This window comes from Ostrea edulis, chromosome 4 (genome assembly GCF_947568905.1).
Source record: "Ostrea edulis chromosome 4, xbOstEdul1.1, whole genome shotgun sequence".
Taxonomy (NCBI): Eukaryota; Metazoa; Mollusca; class Bivalvia; order Ostreida; family Ostreidae; genus Ostrea; species Ostrea edulis.
The window spans coordinates 43674640-43702084 of NC_079167.1; the positions used below are offsets into that span (position 1 = coordinate 43674640).

Below are 27445 nucleotides of genomic sequence, written 5' to 3' on the forward strand. Positions count from 1 at the left end.
ATTACTTATTGATATCGTAAATGACAGTCTTTAACAACAAAAATCTTTGCTTAACAATTAAATCAATATTAATTTAGATTATATATTTCAAATTACCCGCCGCTAAAAGAGCGACCATTTAAGTTTAATTTATTAAAGCTGTATGACCCGATGTTCATGTATTATATTTGTACATAATTACTTTAAAGTAGATTAATTACTTTACAAAGTTATCAACTTTCCCTTAATTACATGCTTGAAAACATCTACATGTCAAAGAAAACAGTGAGAATATTATTTAGAAAGTAAATATAGTGTGGTACATATATAAATCATCCGGAAAACCTCGGGCCTTTCACCAAAAGCACGGTGTATTCGGTGAAAGACCCAAGGTGTTCCGGATAGCGCATAAATTATACAGTGGGTGGACGTCTATAAATAGCCCCACGCGCGTCAGGGGAATCCCAACATGATGTATTAACTCAGACGCAAATGTCTAGTTTTAAGGCTGAAAGAGCGTAAAACAACGAATTACTAATAGGTATTTGATATTTTTATTTCTATTAAACTTATGGCACGGTACTGTTGTAACAAAATACACAGCTTTACACAGATAAGACCACCGATGATCTGAAAGTTTGAACTGGTCACGTGACTGTCACTTGAAATGGCAGAGTGATGCGGTTGTTTGTAAACACCGATTTAGAATTAAATAATTTTGGTTAAAGCAGGTGAAATAATGTATGACATGTCATACAGCCTCATAACTACATACCTGCGATGATTTAATAGCGTTTTTACGAGATGGGAAAAAATGTTGTAATTCGGACCATACAGCTTTAAGTCACACCGTTGGTTCTTGTTTATTTCATCAGCAGCACTGTAAACATGACAAGTCATGAACAGTTAAGTTTGGAGCCATATAGATTTGATCCCGTTCTTTCACAAGAAGAATTTAAGAAAAAAAAGACGTTCAGTCGTGTCGCAGACCAGGTAGATGGTACTCGTTTCTTCATACATCCAAATGTCCCAAACTTGTGATCATGCAAATGATGGATCCACGATTTACATAGTTTTTTTTTTCAAATAACTTTGTTAATTCAGGAAATGAGGGGGGGGGGGGGGCTTTTCTCACATCTACCACATGCACATCTTTGATGATCTTAGAATGATTAATCTCCACAAAACCAGAACAGAGGGTGTGACGTCAAAATTATTGATTTTGGTGGTCTTGAATACAAAAGAGTTCCACATCATGGTAGCCTCTAGGGATGGCGGGAAGTTCAATTTTTAACGTTTTCAAATTAGTACTGAAACTTATCTAGGCTGTATATCAACATAATAGTATGACACATCTTTATCATACATTTATCATGGTAAAAAAAATTGGGTTGACTTTTCCTTTAATGCAATAGTTATGTCACGATTCAATACTTTCAATACATTGTTTGTTTCGATGTTTTCTGCCACACTCAACAATTTTTGGCACACATTATTTTGACTGCAGATAACTCCGTTTACCTGATCAGGATATAGGGCTCACGGCGGGTGTGACCGGTCAACAGGGGATACTTACTCCTCCTAGGCACCTGATCCCACCTCTGGTGTGTCCAGTGGTCCGTGTTTGCCCAAGTATCTATTTTGTATTGCTTATAGGAGTTATGAGATTGATCACTGTTCGTTATCTTCACTTTGCATTGAATCGAGCGTTTATATTGAACAGTATCGATATTTTGGTGAATCATTTCAGCCCTAATACATTATATGTACAATGTAGCTGAGATCGCCCTAACGGTAACACCGCGTTGACAACCTATTAGAAAGTACAACCAACGATATGATTCCAGTTTTTGTATTTCCATTCTCAATGAATGCTGATTTACTTGCTTATTTCGTATAATCAAAACCAGGCAATTTTTAAAACTGCGTATCAGAGACCCGCATATTTTGTGCATTACGAACTATGCCCTTTCATGAAGGTACAATACACAATTTCCGAGTTGCCCAATAGCTCTTTCCCTTTGTGGAACTCTTACGCACAGTGAGACACAAAACATGCTATCGTCCACACGCGGTGGGTACAAATGCTTATCGCTGTCTTGATATATTGTTTTAAGGCCGATTACCAGACATCATGCAGCCACCCAAACTGCAGGGACACACAATATTAGTTTATTAGTAGACGGCGAAGCCCGGCCGTGAGAGCGGAGCTTTCCCTATAGGTAACACGTATACATGTTTTAAGGATGTTCTCTCCTGGTTTGAATTTTTTCAGAAGTATCAAACTTTTTTGATAAACCATTTTAATTGATACATCTTTATCCGAAAGACATTTAAAACATAAAAAAGAGTATGTTAGTGTGGACTTTAAAGAATTACAGCCCCTCAAAGTTGCCCCTTTGCTGAAACTTAACTTTTTATGAAAATCACCAATTTTCACAAGAAACACACCATAAAACAAATATTAAGGACAGAATAATCTTGGCTTTCTTTTATTTTATGAAAATTAAGCATAATTGATTATTTCAATAACTTTTACATAAAATATATCACCAATTCTACAAAAAATGAAGTATTAATTAACATAATTGTATAAAATATCACACAAATTTGAAGACCTATTTCATAAAAAAAAAATTCAACCTAGGGAGAATATCTGTATCAAACTTTTTCTGAAATTACTAATGTAGATTTGAATCATATTTTTGCTTAATTTAAATGAAAAAAATGTGTGGGGTAGTGTGCATTGAAACAAAGATTTGAACCATTTTGTGTCCCCACCCCCCTTCTTACACTGACATACATTCTAAACAATAACAATATACGATTTGTTATAAAATGTGTATTTTTCAATTCATATTTACAAATTCTATTTATTTATTTCATTATATGATAAATAATCAGAAAACATAAATAATATATGCATATATACAATACTAATTCATTTACAATTACAGAATTGTAAAACATATCCCCCACATCAGCATTTTCTAATTTCCATGCACTGTGACCTTGATCTTTGACCTCCGACCCCAAAATTTATAGGCATCTTCCTTTCTTTGTATGTATCCTTATGTCCAAATTTGGTTTGAATAGAATGCAAAGTACTTGAGTTATTATCCAGAAACTAGTTTTAACAGTCAACTTCCATGTGGCCATGAGGAAGAAATCTGCACTTCCTGGTATGGTTCTTCATATGATGATAGCACGACTCATCCCTCTCACTGTGGTTACCAAATGGATGTAGCTAAAAAGCAAACATTGGAACTCAATTTCTATCAATACTGTAAATTCTTAACAAAAGAACAGAATATACTATTAGGTTTAACACCAGACTGCTAATACACCAACTTCAACTAACTCCAATTTTTGTCTAGCCAGGGATTATGTTTTAATGCCTTGCTCAACAAATTGTTACTCTAAAAGAATTTCTCATGCAAAATGTTATATATGAATCTGTTAGTGCATAAATAACTGTTTATGAAATATACATATATGCTGAAATTCTAATCAGGATTTTTTTTTTAAATGTGCATTTTCAATACCCTATTAACACATTTTTACATTATTAAAACTTTTTGACAATTACACTTTGAAGGAATAATTAAAATAAAATTTCGATAAAATAATTTAATGTTCCAGAACTGATTAGGAACAAATTATCAATCTAGTAGCTCAAAAGAAACATATCTATACATGTATATGTAGTCAACAAAATTATCTTTTGTTTTAACTAATTTGTACACGAATGGCGCGCCATAATTCTGTAGATTGGAGAAACTCCCCTTTTCCCTTTGAACTCCTTTTAATGAATTAAATTTGCAGTATACTTTGACGATTTTTTAAAACAATGATCTAGATTACACTTTTTAATCAAAATGATGCTTCAATAATGATACATTGAACGTTAGGAGCGAAATTCGTTCATGACCGAGCTAGGCGGAATCGGGAAGATCGCATATCAAATTAGGTACAGATCTACATAGTTTGTAAATATTTTTTCATAAAAAAAAATTCTTGTATATTGAAAAACTTACGAATTCATTCAATACTATATCAGCAGCCTTTGATTCGGGTACTACATCGCTAACATCCTTCCATTTCCCCCTCTCGTCTGACACTATGTACAGTACTGTAGTGTGTCACCATGTGCGTGGCTGTGCCAGCTTGTCTGTAATTTTCTTAGTCTGCCACTCACTTGTGAGAATATCGGATGCAGACTGATCTATAACTGCCGTTTTACTTCGTTTCTGGACTGCTTTAAAATAGACTAAATGCGACATCGTCCAGTGTGCGTCTTCGAGCTCGAGTTTGTTTACAATCATAACGTCATCATGAATGTCGTAAAATGAGAAAATAAGTAAAAAATGGTCATGTTTTAATTAATTTTTGTAAGTTTATTAACATTACTTACAAATAAAAACAGATATTAATGTTCTTCTTTGTGCATACAAAATAAAACACACGCATCCCCGTAGTTACGACTTTAAAAAGTATGGAGACTCACTCGCGGTAAAAGTACCACGAGAGTACACCCTTAAAGGACAAGAGGTACTGTGAGCAATGCTCACTAAGAATACCCCCCGCTTACCCCAATCTCCCAAAGGGCGTTGGTAATAGGTATAAACTACCTCTTTTCTGAGTGTAAAAAACAAATGGCATGACAAACCGAACCATATTACTACTTCGATGTCCAGTGCGCGTGACCTATGACCTTTTGACCCCAAAATCGATAGGGAACATCTTCATCCCATGGGTAGTCCATATGTATGATATGGTGACTGTAGGTGGAAAGGATAACGCTTTAGAGCCCGGAAACCATATTGCTACTTCGATGTCCAGTGCACTTGACCTTTGACCTTTTGACCCCAAAATTGATAGGGAACATCTTCATCCCATGGGTAGTCCATATGCATGATATGGTGACTGAAGGTGGAAAGGATAACGCTTTAGAGCCCGGAAACCATATTGCTACTTCGATGTCCAGTGCACTTGACCTTTGACCTTTTGACCCCAAAATCAATAGGGAACATCTTCATCCCATGGGTAGTCCATATGTATGATATGGTGACTGTAGGTGGAAAGGATAACACTTTAGAGCCCGGAAACCATATTGCTACTTCGATGTCCAGTGCACTTGATCTTTGACCTTTTGACCCCAAAATCGATAGGGAACATCTTCATCTCATGGGTAGTCCATATATATGATATGGTGACGGTAGGTGGAAAGGATAATGCTTTAGAGCCCGGAAACCATTGCGTCTACAGACGGACGGACGGACAGACAGACGGACAACCCGATTCCAGTATACCCCCCCCCCCCCCCACAACTTGTTGCGGGGGGTATAAAAATGTATTTATTACTCGAACTTATTGTGACGTCAGAATAAACTTCGTTTACCTTGACGTTAAATTTATGGAAAGTGTACGAGGCTGCCCAAGGGGTGAAATACGATGGGATATATGATGTTTTAGAGGGAGATATGAAGTTTTATCCTCCCTGGCACGTGACTGTCTAGACCAATCAGACTACGCGTTGCATAGAATTCCCTTACTGAGGTATAATATTGCTCAGTGAAACCAACATTAGTTCTGTTAGTCTATTTGCATGATTTACACCCTATCAAGAATGTTTCACTTAAATTGAAACGTCACCAGCTGTAGGTGAAATACCATAAATTTATACCTATGCTTATCGCTCAGGGCTGTAACAGTGAGGGTTCTTTAGCGTGCAAATGCCTGTCGCCTGTCGCGAGGCCCCCTTCGTATTTAAGGTCAAATCTCCCGGTTACGTATTCAAACGTTCTACCACTGAGCTACCGCGACCAGTTAATATCAATACGTCAGTTTGGAGATACGAACTCTTCTGTGTGGGAGGTGCATTTAGTGGAACTTTGAATGACTAAGTGGGACAGAGTAGACCTACAGTCAAAGGCCCGTCCGCGAAACAAGGCTCTAAAGGTAACACGTATGTAAAAGAAAAAAGTCAAAATCAGCAAAAGAAAAAGAGACAATCTCTATATACGTTAACTGAAATTTTCGTGATCCATATGGGCGCCGCCATTTATTTTTTCATCACCTGCTTCAACAGTTATTCGTGTTTTATTTTGAATGCCAATAATAGAAGACTCTGACGTGCAATTCGTAATTTAAACATTGAGTTTGTTCAAAGTGAATAGTATAATTATCATTGTAACAGGTTTTAGCAAATAATTACATATAAAACCGTAATACGACTAAATAGATGAACGAGTTCATGAGTTTCTTTAAATAAGAATATACGATAAAATTACGGTTACATTTTTACCATTTTGAATTGATTGGTTAATTTTGTTTAGTTTTATAACGGCCTTTTTCATTGCATACGGAATGTATTATTGTTGTTTATAATTGTTTGCTTTGAAAAAGGTTGAGGCTAAATGTGACGTCACAATACACAGTTTACGTCGCCTTGCGTTTTATTTCCCGCGTTCAATGAATAGGCGGATCCTGTAAAACTGTTGTCCCCATATATATGAGATGTTACTGGGTTTTTAGCGCAAGGAAAATTTCATTAAAAATATATATTTTTAAATGAATCACTACCTACCATATACTTAACGGAATTATGATTACCACTTGGGACACTCCAATGACCATTACATGCTTCGCTCGGTCCAACGGTCACACCGTATACATATTATGTAAATGTGGGAATACAAAATACTGTCGAAAGAAATGTTTTACTAAAGTGGAAACATAAAAACAATGTCATATTTGCAAGTAATATCTCAAATATGGTACTTATGACTAACGAAATAACGTGATATGATATGAATTCTATGTATTTAATTACTCCCTAAATAGTTATAACTTACTTAGTTTGTGTATTAGTCGAATTCGGGTGATGTAACAGTGTATGGGAAACTTTCTGAGTACATTCACTTATGCAGTGGTTAATATTAGTCCCACTCCCCCCTGTAAACAAATTGTTTCGCGCGTCATTATATATAAGAGTTCTACAAAGGGAAATAACTCAGGTATATCTCGAAACCTGCGTATTCTGAATTACTCATAATTTCATAAACGAAATTTCGTAAAAGACGGTATGCTGGGGATTGTGACACTCGCTTTCTCAAATTCAGCGCCTACGACGTTTAACCTTCGGCTTTGGTAGCGACAGTTTGATATATGTTTCGTCCCCTCATATGGAGACGTCACCAGCCATAGGAGAAATATTCCATAGAGCTAGGTTATTTAGGAAGCAAAATCGGCCCTGTCTACAAATTTGATCAAATTAAACACACAAGATGTCCACAATATGCCATTGTCAGAACACATTAATTTTTCCCTATGTCTCTTGTCGTTTTCTTGTAAGCGTTAGTTAAATGTAAAACTTATACGGTACCAATTTAGCTTTATTTCTAACAAAAAACCGCACATTTAAGAAATGAACATCACTTTTGAGCTGTTCATGGTCAGTATGAACGGATTTGGATTTGAGGCAAATTCTGTAAATCGCGTTAGCGATTCACAGAGAATTTGCCTCAAATCCAAATCCATTCATATTGACCATGCACATCTCTAAAGTGCTGTTCATTTCTTATATTTATATTCATTTACTATATCACCCTTTGTTTACATTGCTTCTATTTTGTTGCATAAAACGAACTCCTAGCCTCTGTCACAGTTGTTATTGTGACGTATGTCAACACATAGACCTGACGTCACATTTCGTCTCACCCTACATTTTATCAACATTGCAAGGTGCATTGTATTTTGGGGGTAGGAGACTGCAAGATTAGGATGATAATCCACGTAAGTTTACAATCTTAATCAAAGGTGTGACTTGCGAGATTTTTGTAACAGTTTTATTTTTTTTCAATTCATTACGCTCTCTCAGTCGCGTCCTTTAAGCTAGTTCATAATCCGTTCATAGTCACTGTGAACGGATTGTGTCGCGCGCTGAAATTGGTTGGTTCATAGAGGAAAATGCGATTTGTAATATAAATATAACGTCATGACGTCGATGTTTATAAACAACGTTTAGGAAGGCAAAAAAGAACTACTTCGAATGCGGAATTTTCGGGATATGCCGGAACGACCAATTATATTTGACGTTTATACACCACGGTCACGTGATAATAGCCAATTGTAGAGCAAAGTTGACATCGATACATATGGTATTTCGCTAACAGACGGTCCGTAAAGAGCTATTCGCAGTCCCACGATGACGATCCAAGTCATTATTGGTGCTTAGTATCTGGGTGTAAATTAGATGGAAGGAAAAAGGCGCATTTAGACGCGTACCATTGGATGCAAGGCGTGAAGTTTTACCGATATCCTCAAGATATTCCCTAAATTTATTTCCCGCGCCGACTCGCATTATTTAATCAATTGTATTTTCCTATAAAATGGTTGTAGTGATTCCTTTCTTTCAAAGATAGCATTTAAATGCAGGAAATTGATAGCAATTGAAATATTCCATGTTTGTTTACTTAGTTGTTATTGTGATTCGGAAGTGACATGCCCGATAAAAGTCAGCGTGGATCCGTATCTCGAAAGTCCCGTATTATCCGACCCTTATGCCTCGTTCACACGGATGCGCATTACATTTTCGAATTGAATAGCGTTCACACGGCGGTAATATTTAGTGCGAAGTAAACTAATGCGCATTAAAATCGTATGCAACTCTATTAAAGGGTGCGCGAAATAAATTAAAGAATAGACTATGTTATTGAAATTTATTTTCATAGATATTTTGATGAATATTGTGTAGATACAGAATTCTTTGTTCAAAACGCAATATACATGTAGTATACTACATGTTTACAATTTACATGCATAATTGATTTACACATAAGGAGTTTTGTCGCGTTTATTTATATGTTCCCAAGAAATTACTTGTTATTTCTGACGACCAGAATTCAATCTAGACAATATATTGTTTCTTCATGGGCCCAATTTTAAAACTTCAAAGTCTTTTTGACTACTGCTGTGACGTAATTTTTAATTACTAATACGTATATTAAGTCTACTATGACGTCATATGGTATAAAAAATTAACAATGAGCGACATATTTGTTTTTAAAAATGTAAAAAAGAAAATCATGTTATCACTACTTTAAACATTTTTGTCGTATTTAAAAACAATTCCTTCCACGTGTACTACTCAATATGCCTATGCAGAGCACAGATTTACGTCTGACATTATCTAATGACATGCTGTTTGTACATGTTTTTAGTGATTATTATCATTTTGCTTAGTTTTTCGTACAAAACTGACATTAATATATATAGCTGACCATGGGTATGATGCATGTGACCCAAATTGGCCATTACACATGCGTGTACATTTAATGCGAATTAGCTTCGCATAGCGTTCACACGAAGCTAATGCGAAGTAAATTTAATTCGCATTAAAAATCGCAACGTCAATTTTAATTCGAAGTAAACTAATGCGCATTAAAATCCCCGTGTGAACGCGGTTCAGATTTAAAATTCGCGTTAACTTACGTTTAATGCAATTAAATTCTTCGTGTGAACGAGGCATAAACGGAATAGAAAGAAATCTACAAAATAAAAGATAAATGTGTTTAGTTTTAACCGTGGAATTAAGAACTAGGCTAGACCATGTTTTTTGTAACCTATCATTACCAATTATTGCCGAAAATGTGCGAATTTTGGCACAAAGAGAATCAATGTGAACTAATACCTATGCATATATAATCTACAGGTTTTGATTTTTTTTTTCATGAATTCTTTTTAAAATATATTTTGCGCTTGGTGTACGTTGCACGGGTCTTCCATATTTGATCGACATTTACAAATTTTGTCATACCCTTTTACCCATGTGAAAAATACATTATAAGGAAAGTTACTGGAATTAAAATAGTGTCTGTTTCCCTTAAATGTCATTTGTATATTTAACAAGTTGAATTCATTTAACAGAAAATAGAAAGAGTGTGTAATTCCCCTTTGTCATACCACGGATATTAAGGAATCACACTGGTACATGTAATTGTGCAATAAAAATCAAGATAAATTTAGTGTATTTCAGTTTCATATATTTAAAAGAATTTTTCTTACCTGCGCGATTTTCTCATTTGCTTTTCAATCTAATTAGAATTAGATCTTCCATCTGCTTCCCGGTTTTCGATGGATGCGACGTATCGAAAACCGGGGAGCGGATGGAAGATCTAATTATGTTCCCCAAACAAAGTTTGGGAACATATTGTTTTTACTCTGTTTCTTATTATTCTTATTTTCTTCTTATTATTATGTCTCCGAACACAAAGTGTCGGAGACATATTGTTTTTGCTCCGTTTCTTATTATGTCTCCGAACACAAAGTGTCGGAGACATATTGTTTTTGCTCCGTTTCTTATTATTCTTATTATGTCTCCGAGCACAAAGTGTCGGAGACATATTGTTTTTGCTCCGTTTCTTATTATTAAGGTCTTCCGTTTCCAACAGAAGACCTTCTAGTGATTCTACTGTTTATTAAGGTCTTCCGTTACCAACGGAAGACCTTCTAGTGATTCTACTGTTTATTAAGGTCTTCCGTTTCCAACGGAAGACCTTCTAGTGATTCTACTGTTTATTATTATGTCTCCGAACACAAAGTGTCGGAGACATATTGTTTTTGCTCCGTTTCTTATTATTATGTTTCCGAACACAAAGTGTCGGAGACATATTGTTTTTGCTCCGTTTCTTATTATGTCTCCGAACACAAAGTGTCGGAGACATATTGTTTTTGCTCCGTTTCTTATTATTCTTATTAAGGTCTTCCGTTGGAAACGGAAGACCTTCTAGTGATTCTACTGTTTATTAAGGTCTTCCGTTTCCAACGGAAGACCTTCTAGTGATTCTACTGTTTATTATTATTTTTTTTTTCCCTTTCGTCTCCGAGACCGTTGGATGGATTTTCCTGAAACTTTCACAGATTATAGAGAACGATGGTACCTCTAGGCATTTTTTTCATTTTTTCAAAATTCACTTCCGGTCGCAAGATATGTCTAATTTTCGTCTTTTTACAAGATATCTTGTCTAGCGTTTTTCTCAGAAACGGTAAAAGATAGAGTCACCAAATTTTCAGAGTTAATAGATCTCACTTTGTAGGCGTGCAGTAGGGGGTTAAGAATGTCGGCCGTCACTTCCGGTCGTCACCGGAAGTGATTAAAGGAAACATGAATTTCAAACTTTTTTCTTTCAAATTGAAACCTATTTCGATTTACTATATCTCGTTCTAATTCTCAAAAAATGTTGACCCCACCGGAAGTTGAATCTTCAACTTCCGGTTATATCAAAGAAAGCCTATTCATTCTCTCATTTTTCAGTGCCATAAATCTCGGTCATGAAACTAGTTAGTGAGTTGAGTTTTACATATATTATAGTCACTATAAATATCTAGAGTAACATCAAATATTTTTGTAAAATTTACTTCCGGTCGACAAATACAGCTTATTAGCTGTTTTCGTTGTCCAGCGTTTTTCTCAGAAACGGTAAAAGATAGAGTCACCAAATTTTCAGAGTTAATAGATCTCACTTTGTAGGCGTGCAGTAATGGGTTAAGAATGAGGGCCGTCACTTCCGGTCGTCACCGGAAGTGATTAAATGAATCATATATTTCAAACTTTTTTCTTTCAAACTGAAACCTATATCGGTTTACTAGGTCTGGTTCTAATTCTCAAAAAAATGTTGATACCACCGGAAGTTGAATCTCCAACTTCCGGTTATATCAAAGAAAGACTATTCATTCTCTCATTTTTCAGTGCCATAAATCTCGGTCATAAAACAAGTTAATGATTGGAATTTTACATATGTTATAGACACTATAAATGTCTAAAGTAAATTTAAATATTTTTCGAAAATTCACTTCCGGTCCTGAGATATAGAGTGGACATATTCAAACCTTGTTTTTTCAGTTTCTCAATAATGAATATAGATAAACGCTTGAAACTTGTAGAGTTGATCAACTAACATTAGTCTATTGTACACATACATTCAATTTTTTTGTCCGTCACTTCCGGTCTATACCGGAAGTATTTGAAAAAAATGTCGATTTTCCTATTTCTTCGATTGATTTCTCAGAGATGGCTGGATATATTTTCTTGAAATTTTCAGGAATAATGTCTTATGAAATGAGCTTGCTGTAATTATTTTTGTTTTTACAAAATTCACTTCCGGTCGGAAAATATGGCCGATTTTCTGTTTCTCAAAAGGAATTTTGTCCAGCATTTTTCTTGGAAAGGGTAAAAGATAGGTTCATCAAATATTCAGGGATGATCAATCTCTGTTTGTAAGCATGCAATAGGGTGTTGAGCATGTCGACCGTCACTTCCTGTCGTCACCGGAAGTGATGGAAATAATCGTAAATTTCAAACTTTTTCTTTTAAATTGAAACTTATACTACTTTATTAAGTCTCTTTCAAAATGTCAAAACGACTACTTCCGGTTTCTTGATAAAATACTTTTTTACTTTTTGTCTCTTTGTCCCCACAAATCTCGCTTATATTTGAAGTGTTTGATATGATTTTCACATGTCTTAAGAATAGTATCAACTTCTACAGTTTTGACAATTTCGTTTTTCAAAATTGACTTCTGGTCGGTAGTTACCTACTACTTTTTCTTTCTTTAGTCTACTTCTTTTTGTTAAGAACTCTTCGGATAGAGATGTGAAATTTTCAGGGAATATAGACAGTAAAGGGTCACTGTCATTCATAGGAAAACACATCTGAATAGCACTTCCGGTCGTCACCGGAAGTTACAAGAAATGAGTAAAAAATTCTATAATACAGTTCTCATTTATTGTTAAAGTACATTCTCTGATATATTTGAATGGTTTTTGTAGGATCAGAACCCTCTTTACCGGAAGTGAGCAAACGGAAGACCTACTCATTACTAGTAATGAGTTTCTAGTTAAGGTCTTCCATCTCCTGCGGAAGACCTTACTATTATTGTTCGCGTTCTTCTTCTTCATTATTATTAAGGTCTTCCGTCTCCTGCGGAAGACCTTACTATTATTGTTCGCGTTCTTCTTCTTCATTAAGGTCTTCCGTCTCCTGCGGAAGACCTTACTATTATTGTTCGCGTTCTTCTTCTTCATTATTATTATTATTATTAAGGTCTTCCGTCTCCTGCGGAAGACCTTACTATTATTGTTCTCGTTCTTCTTCATTATTATTAAGGTCTTCCGTCTCCTGCGGAAGACCTTACTATTATTGTTCTCGTTCTTCTTCTTCATTAAGGTCTTCCGTCTCCTGCGGAAGACCTTACTATTATTGTTCGCGTTCTTCTTCTTCATTATTATTATTATTATTAAGGTCTTCCGTCTCCTGCGGAAGACCTTACTATTATTGTTCTCGTTCTTCTTCTTCATTATTATTAAGGTCTTCCGTCTCCTGCGGAAGACCTTACTATTATTGTTCGCGTTCTTCTTCTTCATTAAGGTCTTCCGTCTCCTGCGGAAGACCTTACTACTATTGTTCGCGTTCTTCTTCTTCATTATTATTATTATTATTTTCCTTGGTAGTACACGCGTTTTTCTCAGCCATTTCTCGATCGATTTTCACGAAATTTTCAGAAAAGATGTCTTTTGGTGACGAGACTTTGCTTGCAAAATTTCGTGCTTGACGTCACTTCCGGTCAGGAGTTATCTCTCTTTTAGTGACTTTTTGAAGGGCCTTGTTGTCCACGCATCTCCTCCGTTAGTTTTGAAGCTAGAGTCTTGAAATTTCTACACAAGATAGAGTAAACATTTTAGAAAATTTGTGGGGGATTCGATTTTACCGGAGGCGATTTGCCTAAACGCTCGCCTGGACCTGAAAAAATGGATGCCAAAATTCATCGCCAATTTCGGCGATTTTTGACCTTTCATCTCCAATATCTTTTTTCTTGCAAATATTTTGTTAAGACATGTAGAACAAAAGTTGTGCACATTTACGAGATCTTTTCGAAAATATCAAGATTTAGGGGCTAGCCCCTTAAATTAGGGATCTAGAAGGGCTCAAAGTCTAGATCAAATATCTCAAAAATCGTTAATATTTTGGTATAAGTCAAAGAACAAAAAATGTTTATCTCAACAATCCAAATCTATTCATATAAAAATTTAGGTCATATGTTACGTAATAAGGGATTTTAAGGGCCAAAACCATAAAAAATTTACCCCTTGTATCTCGAAAACGACAAATATTTTGAAAAGCAATAAAGAACAAAAGTTGTTCAGAATGATGATCTGAACAATATGCATATTTCGTTTTTACCCTATGTGGCCCCGTTATGGAGCTACAGTTTGACCCCTAAAAATTACTTCTAGAAATAACTCGAGAACGGTAAAGAATTTCTAAATACTTGTTGAACAAAAAATGTTTGAAATGTCATGACCTTTCTTACGATATCAAGCAAAAGGGGCTGACCCTTTAAATTAGGGGCCCAGAAGGGTCCAAAGGTTTATGAGAATATCTCAGAAACTATTAATATTTTGTAATAAGTCATTGAAGCGGAAATGTTCATCTAAACGAGCTTGTTCTTATCAAATCAAAAAGTAGGTCATATGTTACGTAATAAGGGATTTTAAGGGCCAAAATCATAAATAATTGACGCCTCATATCTTGAAAACGACCAATATTTTGAAAAGCATTATTGAACAAAAGTTGTTCAGAATGATAATCTAAACAATATGTACATTTCGTTTTTTCCCTATGTGGCCCCGTTAGGGAGCTACAGTTTGGCCCCTAAATATTTCTTGTAGAGATAACTCGAGAACGGTAAAGAATTTCTAAATACTTATTGAGCAAAAAATGTTTAAAATGACAAGGCCTTTCTTACGATATCAAGCAAAACGGGCTGGCCCTTTAAATTAGGGGTTCAGAAGGGTCCAAATGTTTTTGAGAATATCTCAGAAACTATTAATATTTTATAATAAGTTGTAGAAGCGGAAATGTTCATCTCAACGAGCTTGATCTTATCAAATCAAAAAGTAGGTCATATGTTACGTAATTAGAGATTTTAAGGGCCAAAATCGTAAATATTTGACGCCTCATATCTTTAAAACGACATATTTTTTGAAAAGCATTATTGAACAAAAGTTGTTCAATGTGTCATAACCTATCGATCAATATCAAAAATGGGTCTGTGGGCCTCATGGCTCGCCTGTAGAGTCGATTTTTGTTGATATCAGTCGATTTCAAAAACTTGTAACTGGTAAATATTTTGTAAGGACATATTGAACAAAAGTTGTACAGTTTATCGAGATCTATCGATTGATATCAAGAAATAGGCCTATGGTCCTAATGGCTCGCCTGGAGAGTCGATTTTTTGTCGATATCGGTCAATCTCAATAACTTTTTACAGGTAAATATTTTGTAAAGACATATAGAACTAAAGTTGTTGAGTCTATAGAGGGCTAACAAATGACATCAAGAAATAGGCCCGCGGGCCTTATGGCTCGCCTGGAGATTCGAATTTCAAACGAATTTCACCGCAACTTTGCTTCAGAAGCTTATGATATGAAAAATTGATTACATCTAAAGTGTCTTAAAGTCGGAAACTAAATTGGGACTCATTTGTCTTTTTTTTTTTTTTTTTTAACTCCGAGTGCATCAACAAATCGGACGGAAGACCTACTCGTTGCTCGCAACGAGATCGTGTCTAGTTATTATTATTATTATTATTTTCCTTGGTAGTACACGCGTTTTTCTCAGCCATTTCTCGATCGATTTTCACGAAATTTTCAGGAAAGATGTCTTTTGGTGACGAGACTTTGCTTGCAAAATTTCGTGCTTGACGTCACTTCCGGTCAGGAGTTATCTCTCTTTTAGTGACTTTTTGAAGGGCCTTGTTGTCCACGCATCTCCTCCGTTAGTTTTGAAGCTAGAGTCTTGAAATTTCTACACAAGATAGAGTAAACATTTTAGAAGATTTGTGGGGGATTCGATTTTACCGGAGGCGATTTGCCTAAACGCTCGCCTGGACCTGAAAAAATGGATGCCAAAATTTTTCGCCGATTCGACGATTTTTGACCTTTGATCTCTAATATCTTTTTTCTTGCAAATATTTTGTTAAGACATGTAGAACAAAAGTTGTGCACATTTACGAGATCTTTTCGAAAATATCAAGATTTAGGGGCTAGTCCCTTAAATTAGGGATCTAGAAGGGCTCAAAGTCTAGATCAAATATCTCAAAAATCGTTAATATTTTGGTATAAGTCAAAGAACAAAAAATGTTTATCTCAACAATCCAAATCTATTCATATAATAATTTAGGTCATATGTTACGTAATAAGGAATTTTAAGGGCCAAAACCATAAAAAATTTACCCCTTGTATCTCGAAAACGACAAATATTTTGAAAAGCAATAAAGAACAAAAGTTGTTCAGAATGATGATCTGAACAATATGCATATTTCGTTTTTACCCTATGTGGCCCCGTTATGGAGCTACAGTTTGACCCCTAAAAATTACTTCTAGAAATAACTCGTGAACGGTAAAGAATTTCTAAATACTTGTTGAACAAAAAATGTTTGAAATGTCATGACCTTTCTTACGATATCAAGCAAAAGGGGCTGACCCTTTAAATTAGGGGCCCAGAAGGGTCCAAAGGTTTATGAGAATATCTCAGAAACTATTAATATTTTGTAATAAGTCATTGAAGCGGAAATGTTCATCTAAACGAGCTTGTTCTTATCAAATCAAAAAGTAGGTCATATGTTACGTAATAAGGGATTTTAAGGGCCAAAATCATAAATAATTGACGCCTCATATCTTGAAAACGACCAATATTTTGAAAAGCATTATTGAACAAAAGTTGTTCAGAATGATAATCTAAACAATATGTACATTTCGTTTTTTCCCTATGTGGCCCCGTTAGGGAGCTACAGTTTGGCCCCTAAATATTTCTTGTAGAGATAACTCGAGAACAGTAAAGAATTTCTAAATACTTGTTGAGCAAAAAATGTTTAAAATGACAAGGCCTTTCTTACGATATCAAGCAAAAGGGGCTGGCCCTTTAAATTAGGGGTTCAGAAGGGTCCAAATGTTTTTGAGAATATCTCAGAAACTATTAATATTTTATAATAAGTTGTAGAAGCGGAAATGTTCATCTCAACGAGCTTGATCTTATCAAATCAAAAAGTAGGTCATATGTTACGTAATTAGAGATTTTAAGGGCCAAAATCGTAAATATTTGACGCCTCATATCTTTAAAACGACATATTTTTTGAAAAGCATTATTGAACAAAAGTTGTTCAATGTGTCATAACCTATCGATCATTATCAAAAAATGGGTCTGTGGGCCTCATGGCTCGCCTGTAGAGTCGATTTTTGTCGATATCAGTCGATTTCAAAAACTTGTAACTGGTAAATATTTTGTAAGGACATATTGAACAAAAGTTGTTCAGTTTATCGAGATCTATCGATTGATATCAAGAAATAGGCCTATGGTCCTAATGGCTCGCCTGTAGAGTCGATTTTTTGTCGATATCGGTCGATCTCAATAACTTTTTACAGGTAAATATTTTGTAAAGACATATAGAACTAAAGTTGTTGAGTCTATAGAGGGCTAACAAATGACATCAAGAAATAGGCCCGCGGGCCTTATGGCTCGCCTGGAGAGTCGAATTTCAAACGAATTTCACCGCAACTTTGCTTCAGAAGCTTATGATATGAAAAATTGATTATATCTAAAGTGTCTTAAAGTCGGAAACTAAATTGGGACTCATTTGTCTTTTTTTTTTTTTTTGTTAACTCCGAGTGCATCAACAAATCGGACGGAAGACCTACTCGTTGCTCGTTATTATTATTTTTTTTTTTTCCCTTTCGTCTCCGAGACCGTTGGATGGATTTTCCTGAAACTTTCACAGGTTATAGAGAACGATGGTACCTCTAGGCATTTTTTTCATTTTTTCAAAATTCACTTCCGGTCGCAAGATATGTCCAATTTTCGTCTTTTTACAAGATATTTTGTCCAGCGTTTTTCTCAGAAACGGTAAAAGATAGAGTCACCAAATTTTCAGAGTTAATAGATCTCACTTTGTAGGCGTGCAGTAGGGGGTTAAGAATGTCGGCCGTCTCTTCCGGTCGTCACCGGAAGTGATTAAAGGAAACATGAATTTCAAACTTTTTTCTTTCAAATTGAAACCTATTTCGGTTTACTATATCTCGTTCTAATTCTCAAAAAATGTTGACCCCACCGGAAGTTGAATCTTCAACTTCCGGTTATATCGAAGAAAGCCTATTCATTCTCTCATTTTTCAGTGCCATAAATCTCGGCCAAGAAACTAGTTAATGAGTTGAGTTTTACATATATTATAGTCACTATAAATTTGTAGAGTAACCTCAATCATTTTTGTAAAATTTACTTCCGGTCGGCAAATACGGCTTATTAGCTGTTTTCGTTGTCCAGCGTTTTTCTCAGAAACGGTAAAAGATAGAGTCACCAAATTTTCAGAGTTAATAGATCTCACTTTGTAGGCGTACAGTAGGGGGTTAAGAATATCGGCCGTCACTTCCGGTCGTCACCGGAAGTGATTAAATGAATCATATATTTCAAACTTTTTTCTTTCAAACTGAAACCTATATCGGTTTACTAGGTCTGGTTCTAATTCTCAAAAAAATGTTGACCCACCGGAAGTTGAATCTTCAACTTCCGGTTATATCAAAGAAAGACTATTCATTCTCTCATTTTTCAGTGCCATAAATCTCGGTCATAAAACAAGTTAATGATTGGAATTTTACATATGTTATAGACACTAAATGTCTAAAGTAAATTAAAATATCTTTGAAAATATTCACTTCCGGTCGTGAGATATAGGGTGGACATATTCAAACCTTGTTTTTTCAGTTTCTCAATAATAAATATCGATTGACGCTTGAAACTTGTAGAGTTGATCAACTAACATTAGTCCATTGTACACATACATTCAATTTTTTGGTCCGTCACTTCCGGTCTATACCGGAAGTATTTGAAAAAATGTCGATTTTCCGATTTCTTCGAGTGATTTCTCAGAGATGGCTGAAATTTTCAGGAATAATGTCTTATGAAATGACCTTGCTATAATTATTTTTGTTTTTAGACAATTCACTTCCGGTCGGAAAATATGGCTGATTTTCTGTTTCTCAAAAGGAATTTTGTCCAGCATTTTTCTTGGAAAAGGTAAAATATAGGTTCATCAAATATTCAGGGATGATCAATGTCCGTTTGTAAGCGTGCAGTAGGGGGTTGAACATGTCGACCGTCACTTCCTGTCATCACCGGAAGTGATGGAAAGAATCGCAAATTTCAAACTTTTCCCTTCAAATTGAAACCTATACTAGTTTATTAACTCTCTTTCAAAGTGTCAAAAGAATATTGACTCTGTCGGTAGTCAAAACAACTACTTCCGGTTTCTTGATAAAATACCTTTTTACTTTTCATCTCTTTGTCCCCATAAATCTCGCTTATATTTGAAGTCTTTCATATGATTTTCACATGTCTTAATAAAAGTATCAACTTCTAAAGTTTTTATAATTTTCTTTTTCAAAATTGACTTCCGGTCGGTAGTAACCTAGTACTATTTTTTTGTTTAGTCTACTTCTTTTTATTGAGAACTCTTTCAGATAGAGAGTGAAATTTTCAGGGAATATAGACAGTAAAGAGTCGCTGTCATTTATAGGAAAACGCATCTGAATAGTACTTCCGGTCGTCTCCGGAAGTTAAGAGAAAGAAGTAAAAAATTCGATAATACATTTCTCATACATTGTGAAGGCACATTTTCTGATACATTTAAATGGTTTTCGTAGGAATAGAAAGCTCTTTACCGGAAGTGGTCTAACGGAAGACCTACTCATTACTAGTAATGAGTGTCTAGTTTTCTTCTTCTTCTTCTTCTTTTTATTCCTCTTCTTTCCAGAGAAATTTGTCCGCTCGATTTTATGAAAGTGTTTCAACAGATCCACTTCAAACTTTGTGAGCTGATAGGGGGTCATGAGGAGGGGTGCAATCAACTTTCGAAATTTTCAAAATGGCCGCCGTTTCAAAATGGCGACCAAAAACGTCAAAAAATCAAGGTTGTCGGATTTCAACCAAATTTTATTTCTAGGGTAATTTGGTGACCCCAAGTTCATTCCCACCATCAAAAAAAAATTTTGAGCCGCCATTTTCAAAATGGCCGCCATATACCGAAATATTTCAAACTGTTAAAATCTCTACAATATTTGGGATCTGGGGTAAATGGAGGGTCCACAATTCATTTCTAGCATCAGTATTTCCTTCCAATCAATTTTCATATTTTTCAAAATGGCAGCCATTGAAGAAAATGGCGGCCAAAAATCAAGTCCGTCGGATTTCAACCAAATTCAGTTTTTAGGGTTTTTTGAGAATCCTGAGTGCATATCTGACATCAAAAAGCATTTCTGACATGGGGAGGTGTTCGGAGACATTTGTGTTGGCATCCCAACACAGTTATAGCTCGTTATTAAGGTCTTCCGTTTCCAACGGAAGACCTTCTAGTGATTCTACTGTTTATTATTAAGGTCTTCCGTTTCCAACGGAAGACCTTCTAGTGATTCTACTGTTTATTATTATTATTATGTCTCCGAACACAAAGTGTCGGAGACATATTGTTTTTGCTCTGTTTCTTATTATGTCTCCGAACACAAAGTGTCGGAGACATATTGTTTTTGCTCCGTTTCTTATTATTCTTATTTTCTTCTTCTTCTTCTTCTTTTTATTTCTCTTCTTTCCAGAGAAATTTGTCCGCTCGATTATATGAAAGTGCTTCGACTGATCAACTTCAAACTTTCTGAGCTGATAGGGGTCCTGAGGAGGGGTGCAATCAAATTTTCAAATTTTCAAAATGGCCGCCGTTTCAAAATGGCCGCCAAAAACGTCAAAAAATCAAGGTTGTCGGATTTCAACCAAATTCTATTTCTAGGGTAATATTTTGAGCCCAAGTCCATTTCCAACATCCAAAAAAAATTTTAAGCCGCCATTTTCAAAATGGCCGCCATATACCGAAATATGTGAACGTGTAAAAATTTCTACAGCATTTTGGTTCTGGGGTAAATTGAGGGTTAACAATTCATTTCTAGCTTCAGTATTTCCTCCCAATCAATTTTGAAATCTTTCAAAATGGCCGCCATTGAAGAAAATGGCGGCCAAAAATCAAGTCCGTCGGATTTCAACCAAATTTATTTTCTAGGGTTTATTGAGGATCCTGAGTGCATATCTGGCATCAAAAAACATTTCTGACATGGGGAGGTGTTCGGAGACATTCGTGTTGGCATCCCAACACAGTTATAGCTCGTTATTATTATTCTTTTTTTTTTTTCCTTACCGATTTTGTGCAGAGGATTTCTCAGAGATGGCTTGATCGATTTGCTTCAAATTTTTAGGATTGATGCATTGCTATCTGAAGTTTATATCTTTTTCGGATTATTGAAAATTCACTTCCGGTTGGAAGTTATACCCCTTTTATCGATTTTCAGATGACCATTTTGTCCGGCCAAAATCTCAAAAACGATAAAAGCTAGAGTGCTGAAATTTTCAGTGATGTTGGACGACATGTTGTAGCTGTGTACATCGGTTTTAAAAATTTCCGGAAGTGACTAGTATGGAAGCTCGGTAGGGGTCGATATTTTAACATTTTGAAATATTTCGGTATATGGCGGCCATTTTGAAAATGGCGGCTTAGAAAAAAATTTTGATGTTGGAAATGGACTTGGGGTCACTAAATTACCCTAGAAATAGAATTTGGTTGAAATCCGACAACCTTGAGTTTTTGACGTTTTTTGGCCGCCATCTTGAAACGGCGGCCATTTTGAAAATTTAAAAAGTTGACTGCACCCCTCCTAGTGACCCCCTATCAGCTCACAAAGTTTGAAGTGGATCTGTCGAAGCACTTTCACAAAATCGGTCGGACAAATTTCTCACTAAAGAAGAGGAATAATAAGAATAAGAAGAAAATAATAATAAGAAGAATAACGAGCTATAACTGTGTTGAGATGCCAACACAAATGTCTCCGAACACCTCCCCATGTCAGAAATGGTTTTTGATACCGGATATGCACTCAGGATCCTCTAAAAACCCTAGAAACTAAATTTGATTGAAATCCGACGGATTTGTAATTTGGCCGCCATTTTCTTGAATGGCGGCCATTTTGAAACATTTGAAAATAGATTGGAAGGAAATACTGATGCTAGTAATGAATTGTGGACCCTCAATTTACCCCAGAACCCAAATGTTGTAAAGATTTCAACTTTTTGAAATATTTCGGTATATGGCGGCCATTTTGAAAATGGCGGCTCAAAAAAAAAAATTGATGGTGGAAATGGACTCGGGGTCACTAAAGTACCCTAGAAATTGAATTTGGTTGAAATCCGACAACCTTGAGTTTTTGACGTTTTTTGGCCGCCATCTTGAAACGGCGGCCATTTTGAAAATTTAAAAAGTTGACTGCACCCCTCCTAGTGACCCCCTATCAGCTCACAAAGTTTGAAGTGGATCTGTCGAAGCACTTTCACAAAATCGGTCGGACAAATTTCTCACTAAAGAAGAGGAATAATAAGAATAAGAAGAAGAAAATAATAATAATAAGAAACGGAGCAACAACAATATGTCTCCGACACTTTGTGTTCGGAGACATAATAAGAAACGGAGCAAAAACAATATGTCTCCGACACTTTGTGTTCGGAGACATAATAAGAAACGGAGCAAAAACAATATATCTCCGACACTTTGTGTTCGGAGACATAATAATAAGAAACGGAGTAAAAACAATATGTCTCCGACACTTTGTGTTCGGAGACATAATAATAATAAACAGTAGAATCACTATAAGGTCTTCCGTCTGGAACGGAAGACCTTAATAAAGCCTTTATTTATCCAGGATTACATATTTAGCGATAACGCTAGTTTTCAATATGGTCATTGTCCGTGAATTTTTGAGGGATTTTTCGCGACACAGTTTCCGACACAAATAAAATAAGCGGATTTGGTTACGTTTACGGATAGAATTTTTTTTTTTAGAAAATTCCGTGCAGGGTGTTGGGGAGGTAACATAGAACATTTCTGACTGCCGTATTTGGCATCAATTTACCAAACTAATTTTTGATGGTTATTTTTCCTATATAGGAGGCCGAATTAACATACCGTGATTTTTTCTTGATTTTTTTTTTTACCAACAACGGGTCCATTTTTAATCAACATTAGGGTTCAATTTTTAAAATATGAAATGATAAACAGTGTAATTATAAGACGTATAACGTATTTAACTCGGAACGTTCTTTTTCTTTTCTTCCTCTACCGCTCTCCATTTTCTTTTCCTCTTAGATTTGTCTATTTTTTTAGCTTAGTATGCCCGACAAGACCCAGAATTGGATGAATGAATAAGAATGTGAAAATGATATTGTTTCACTGAAGATAATCATCAAATCACAAAGCAAGCTATTTAAAGGACAAGGGACGTTATTGGCCAAATATGGCCGCGCTTCAAAAACTAACAATATTTTGCAGGTAGAAAAGCGACAATTTTCTCGTTTCATTCATATATAACATGTACCATTTCTTTTTTGTTGAATTTGCGAAAACAGCGTTCAAATATTGCATTGTTAACTCTGACGCCGTCTTCAGACGATCGCTTTTTCGGTACGTCATCAACGTTGGGATATTCATTCCTCTGAATCTCATGAAATATCTTTCTAAAAGTTATTATATATATATATATATATATATATATATATATATATATATATACACACACAATAAAAACTGACACGAATGCACTTACATTAACGCTAATCATCATGGGCGAGATTACATCAGCTTACGTATAAATTTATTTCAAGTTTGATTCAATGGTATCATAATGTCATTAACCTACAGATTCAATGTACATGAAAAAGATGCGATTTATATGTAAAATATAATTGTTGTTTAATGATACGTTGGTGTTTTCGGTACACATATATCCGTATGTAGACTTCCCTGCAGACGTTCACACCTTTTTATGAAACGCCCAAATTCTGGACATCCTGTATATAAACACCTGTGTTATTCCTACCACTCGTCGATACATTGTTTCATGGCAGGTGCAGCACAATTTCACCAAATAAAAGAAGGTCATGAACAACGACAATCACATGCCAGTAATTTCAAATTGATAAATAGAAGTTCATAGAAATGTGTACCATAAGCAATGGTTTAATTTTAACATAAGGTTTTCAGTGTAATTAGGATAGGTGATTAAGGTCAGCTATATACATGTACATGTTTACATTGGAAATGAATTTCATTATGTATTCATCTGTGAAGCAATGTGAGCAAAGAATCAAATTTTTATCACCTAAACAAATAAAAATTAAAATATCTTTCCTTTTAAACAAACCTTTAGAAAACTTTCATTAAGAAAATAATAAAATAAAATGTGGTCCCCTACCTAGAATGCCCATACTTCACATTCATAATAACACGTTTTTTCCCCCCTAAATTGATAAATACTTTATTACACGCATGTATTATTACTAAATGTATATCAAACAGCTTTTTGTCTTTATATTTTTGTATACCACTGCATAATGGTGATGAGATCCAATAAATTGAATTCAGTACATGTACCGTAGTCTTGAAATATCACAAAGTATAGAGTTGACAACGATTGAAATAAAAATGCAGACGTTTTCTCGTTTATTCAGTGACTCACAAACTTGCGCGTCTTCTGAATGAAAGTTGTAAAACAAACGTACTAGGTTTTGGTCAGTTATACATAATACGGGGGTAAAATTCATCTCATCTCCACTAGCAATGGGTTTTGGGTCAACTGTGCCTTTATGTACAAATGATCTTGGCTAGCGAAGATGGAAAAAAATGCCTAGATAGTCCGCTTGCATTAACATATATTATGAAGGTGAAATCGAAGAATTATCCAGTAAATCCAATGATGTTGCAGTATATATAGTATGTATTTATTTTATTTTTGACTGAGAAAGAGATAGACAGCTAAGCACGTAACATCGTTTTAGGGGGGGGGGGGGGGGGGAGGGAGGGACTAATTCATTAGTACTAACCCGGACGAGCCGAAAAATTTAACATGTAAAGAAAGCAACATGGGAAATAAAAAAAAAATATATCAGAATGAAAGGGGATGGATAATTAATCAGAAAGATATTGTCCTTTCAAGATTCTCTCTCTCTCTGTGTGGTGTGTGTGTGTGTGGTGTGTGTTGCTTTCATTATCTTATGCATCTAAAGATTAAATTAAAGATTTTAATAATCGATAGCGTATATGAATAAAAGCAAATAATCGTAAAGTTATTATGTTTATATTGATATTAGTCTTTTTTTTCATGAACTAGTTGTATTTGACACCGAGGATTTACATCCTTAAATATTGATTACAAGCACGTAGAATCGGAGAGTGTGTAATTTAAAAGCTTGAAAGTTAAGGATTTAGCCTTGTAGCTTGTAGCGACCTACCCACACGGAGGACATAGTGTATCTCCGTGGATTTTCTCTACAATGTCGCACTTTGCATCACCGCAATATTTCCTTTCCAAGGAAAATACTATATAACACAGATTCATACTGGAAAACTGCCGATTTCCGCATTCAGTCTTTTTCAAAATTCATATTGTTTGCAGCCAACAACCGACACCATATTGATAATGAAAGAAGATTATTAAAGGATAATCAAACATGCAAAATATAAATCTGGTTGTTGCATGCAAAAGTGTTTGTTTTTAATAAAGTTTATTCATATCTTATCAAAATCAACAGATTCCGCTAAACGACCCAACCTTTAGCGCACAATCATGACGTCATAATAAATATTACGTGGGATAATGATTCCGTCCTAGATGAGTAAATAAAACAAGTGATTAAGCATGGTATGAAAGTTGAAAAAATAAAGAAATTCTCGGGCGGTATATAGCCAATAACGTCCCTTGTCCTTTAAGTTTTTTCATCCCATAGCTTTGAAGTAAACTGTCCATTCATCTAACTTCATTTTACGATGATAGAAAGATGCTCAAATAATGAAAAGCATTTTCGCAGACCTACCCTTCTTATAGACCTACTTCTATGATTTATGGTAGTCATATTTCCATATTATTTAGTAAATATCATGGATAATTCAATAGCATTACGACAATAATTTTTGATTAGAAAAAAAAAATCACACACTATTTATGAAATTTTGGACATTTTTATAAATATCGGTAATGATGAAAAAATTTGGGTACTCAACAATAATGGGTATCGGCACATCAACAAGTGGAAAAAAAAATTAAGGGCAATATCAAAACGTTTGATGTTTGATAAAAAAAAAAAAAACACCCCAAAACATTTAATTCACATAGTTTTCATCAAGACCCCTCCCCCTTAAAACTTTAATATGATGAATGTTCACCCAAATCGATTAACATGCAATAAAACAATAGAGCTTAATAACAATATATACATTTTCTAATGTTTATTAACCAATGTAGTTTTTAAATGTCACTTTAAATGTTAATTAAAATGTTACTTAAGAGAGGGTGTCCATTATGATATCAGGCAGAGGTCGGGCACATGCTATCTCTCAGATTTTCATGAAAACTTTGTGCACAGGTTCCTACTGACCCCAATATGAAATTTGCCAAATAAAAAGTTTCTATCATGTTTAGTTTCGGTTCGACATGGAAAAAACAACTTTGAGATAATTTTCGGTGCAAAAAGGTCACGAAATATTGGAAAAAAGTGCTATGTTTGAACAGCTCTAAAATGTCATATAACTAAAAAAATAGAGAAAAGCAATATTTTATATGTTAGATATACACTATATAAAATAACTAAGAGGGTTTTTGTGTGTATATTCATCCAATGAATGAATTTATTAATTGTTAAAATTGCACATATTTCACACCAATATATTTTACAAAATAATGATCAAAATTATAAGATCTCACAAAACCCAATACAATGTCTCAAAAGAAATAGATTATGTATAACCAGAAACTTGAAGAGGTGTATTTCAAGTTACAAAAATAAATTCAGTGGGAAAGCAAGGTTTGATGGTGAAAAGTTGAACTGAAATCTCAAAATTTTCAATAAGTGCAAAAAGGTCAACTACTTAAATGAAGATTGTTGAACTACATAAATAGAAATAAATATGAAGTAGATATAAGAAATCAATGATTAAATGATTAAAATTCATGAAAAATTACTAGAACATATGAACATTCAGAAATAAATTTCATGTCTTTGTATACATTCTATATAATAAAGGCAAAAAAAATGCCTATGTAATTCATTGTATAAAATTTTACAATGTTGATTTTTAGAGGTCATTTCTGACACAGGATTTGAGATAATAGTCAATTAATTAACACACATATATGAAGTTAAAATTATCAGTAAATCAAATTTTAATAAATTGCCTATCATAAAGAATCTAAAATCATTCACTCACATTACAAACTTGACATTGGCAGATCCCGAGGGGGTTGGGGGAGGGGTAGAAAACACCCCCTCCTTTTC

General features: G+C 34.8%; 1 protein-coding gene across 1 annotated transcript in view; it reads right to left on the reverse strand.

The window, feature by feature from the left end:
- LOC125672143 (uncharacterized) overlaps positions 1-27445 on the reverse strand; it is a 171405-nt gene that overhangs the window by 45293 nt on the left and 98667 nt on the right. The gene's annotated exons all lie outside the window — the stretch shown is intronic.